Source organism: Dasypus novemcinctus, chromosome 5 (assembly GCF_030445035.2).
Source record: "Dasypus novemcinctus isolate mDasNov1 chromosome 5, mDasNov1.1.hap2, whole genome shotgun sequence".
NCBI classification, from domain to species: Eukaryota; Metazoa; Chordata; class Mammalia; order Cingulata; family Dasypodidae; genus Dasypus; species Dasypus novemcinctus.
Genome location: NC_080677.1, coordinates 143,868,501 through 143,872,083, shown reverse-complemented (window position 1 = coordinate 143,872,083; position 3,583 = coordinate 143,868,501).

Sequence of the window (3,583 nt, the reverse complement as noted above, 5' to 3'; positions counted from 1 at the left end):
AAAAAGCACTTTTATACCTTGGAGATGACCATGCAAGAAGATAATTGGACTATTAGCATCTTCTCATTTTAAGCAAATGAAGCCTTAAATCATTCATACCCTCATCTATTCTTAACATGGTAATAAAACCTCATACTATCTCATTAGCAATCTGCTCTGTAAATATTCCACACAAATTCATTCTTCTATTCATGTTCAAAATTATATTTGTATTATCAGTTATCTGACTTTACTTGAGGGCATGCTATAATTATTAAGATTATGGTTTGTTTGGAATATAATTTGTCTCAGACAATACTCCTATTCCCAGTGATGCAATCTAGAGGCACTTTGATTTTAACAGCAAAAATATAAAATATAAAACAACACCAAAAACTCTCCCAATTAACCAACTAACCAACCAACCAAAAAAGACCTCAAGGGGAGTGGATGTAGCTCAGTGATTGAGCACCTGCTTCCTGTGTACAAGGCCCTGGGTTTGATCTTTGGTACCTCCTAAAAAAAAAAAATGGAAAAAATATCTCTCAGGATTAGTTATTTCTGCAAATGGCTGATTATCTTCAGCTTCCTACAACTTGTATTTCTGTTTGTGGCACTTGAGGACTGTTTATTAAGTCCAGGTCTTAGAATTTGATTCATTTTCATTGCCGTGAGTTTTGCAAGAACAAAATTAAGAATCTCCAATCTTAAATCTTAATACTTTAAACAAGAGCAGGTTTATTACTTTGATCTAAAAATGCACTCACAGCCTCAGGAATCCTAATTGCATCAGCAAATATGAATCCTGCTTTTAGTGGTGTGGTGTTCCCCAGAAAAAAAAACATGTTCTTAATCTTAGGCCATTCCTGTGGGTATGGACTCACTATAAATAGGATGTTTGAAGACATTATATTTAGTTAAGGTGTGGTCAACTGAATCAGGATGGATTTAATCCTATTACTAGAGACTTTATGGAGTTATACATGGAGAGGAGCCAAAAACTAGAAATCAACAGAACCAGGAAGACAAAAGAAAGACATTGCCACTGATGAAAAAGCCAAGGAACCAAAGAATGCCAGCCAGCCAAAATATTACCAACCCCAGGAAGGAGAAGCCTACCCTCTGAAACCTGAACCTATAAATCCTTGTTGTTTAGGCCAACCCATTGTGTAGTATTTGTCATAGCAGCTGGGAAACTAAGACAGGTACCATCAACAAATTCTTGTGTTTCACCATTGTAGTGGGTTAACTGGTATGATGTCTATGTCCTAATTCTCAGAACCTCTAAATGTTACCTTATTTGGAAAAAGCCTCTTTGCAGATGTCATTAAGGTAAGGATCTTGAGATGAAATCATCTGGGATTATTTGGGTGTGCCCTAAAAATCATTGACAATGACCTTATAAGGTCATTGCCTCAGAGGAGAGGCACACAAAGGAGAAGGCAATGTAAAAAGGAGGCATTTCAGACTTCTGACCTCCAGAACTGTAAGATAAAAAATCTATGTTATTTGAAATCACTGTTTGTGGTGATCTGTTACAGAAGTGATAGAAAACTAATACAGGCACTTAAAAGAAAAAATTAATGTGGCCATTAAACATATGAAAAGGAGCTTAGCCTTTTTAATCACCAGGTAGATACATTTAAAACCATGAGATTAAAAAAAAAAAAATTAGAAGGACTAATATTACCGAGTGTTGACATACAATAGCATGGAACAGGAGATTCTTTCTGATCTGATGTGCAAATCATTTTCTTTAAAAAGGTAAATTAAATTCATTTACATTTATTTATTTCCTAGATATTTTTTGTCTTTGTTCTCTCATTATGTTCTGTCTTATATAATTATAGTCTAATTATATGGACTAATTTCTTTTTCATTTATTTTTTCTGTTATTTAGGAAAGATTATATTTTTATTTTTGTTCACCTTTATGACTAAACTTTGTAGAATATCCATAGTCTTCTTGCTCATCAGACAGTTCCCATTGGTCCCTCCTATAAACAATAATCAAATTAATTTTTATTTCTTCCTTTTCCTCCTCTCTCTTTTTTTCACCACTCAATTTTAGTCAATAGCATTATCTTTCATGGTTTTATCATTGTAATTTTGAAAATATTCTTAAATGCCCACTTCTTGATTCATCAATATTACACGATATTTCTGATGACTCACAATTACAGATAAGGCAATCAATAAATATATTGTATTTTCCATCTTCTCTCCCCTTCTCCATCTACTCTAGGAGAAGCAGAGTTTGCTAGTTACAGCATTTCTATGCTTATAAAATTTACTTTTCAATTTACATTCATTCATTTCTATACTTATAAAATTTACTTACAAAATTTTAAGTTTCATCTTTAGCCATGCCCAAATTTTGTCTTCTGTTTGCAACCAAATATATTCAATTCTCTCTAAAGTTCTTTAGCTGAAGTCATAGCTTATTTGGTTGAAGAACAATCTCTAATAATTTTCTCAAGGTCTCATATGAATTTTGTCACAGTTACGGTATTGAGAATTTATTAACCATGTCCTTCTCCTTTTCTTTACTTTTCTTTCTTTTTTTTTTTTTTTTTTTTTTTGAGGTCCTGGGAACTGAACCAGGGGCCTCATACATGCTAAGCAGGTACTCAAACACGCTCTGCATCCATGTCCTTTTTAAAATTTTAATAAACAGTATCCCCCCCCAGATGACTCCTTTGTCTGTCTGCTCATGTTTTTTTGGTTTTTGTTTTGTTTTTTGTTTTTTTGCTTGTTGTTTGCACTTGTTGTCTGCCTGTTGTTTTTTCATTGGGAGACACCAGGAACTGAAACCAGGACCTCCCATGTGGGAGGTGGGTACTTAACTGCATGAGCTACATTCACTCCCTCCATGCCCTTTTTTTTTAATTCTAACCCCCCCACACCTTGTTGTTTACACTTGCTGTTTGTCTTCTTTTTAGGAGGCACTGGGAACCAAATCTGGCACCTCCCATGTGGAAGGGAGGCACCCAATAACTTGAGCCACCTCCATTCCCTGCTTGTTGTGTCTCTCATTGTGTTTCCTTGCTGTGTCTCTTCATTGCATCATTTTGTGTCAGCTCACTGTGCCATTCTATTACATCAGCTCACTTTCTTGCTTGTCTTCTTTAGGAGGCACTGGGAACCAAACCTGGGACCTCCCATATGGTAGGTGAGCACCCAAATGCTTGGGCCACATCTGCTTCCCCCTCCATATTCTTTTTTTTCCCCCATATTCTTTTAATTTGAAGTATAGTTTGACTAGATTTGTCTAGTGTTCCTTATTTATATATGTAGCCATTTACTCATATCAGTATAGATTTCATGGATGTTTATTTTATACTTTGCATTATAATTCAATACTATTTTATTCATTTTGTTGCTCAAATTGTTCCATCTTTGGCCATTGGAGTTTCTTTCAGTTGGTTCCTGTGCCCCTTTGACATAACTCCTTCATTGTGGGGATTTTAAAGCAGATCCTTACTATCTGGTTCTACAAGATACTACAGAATCGTCTTGTATATTTCTTGTCCCAGCCCTAGAATCAGCCGTCTCTACAAGGAGCTCTGCCTTTTTATTGGACAATGTATTAGTAATCAAGATCT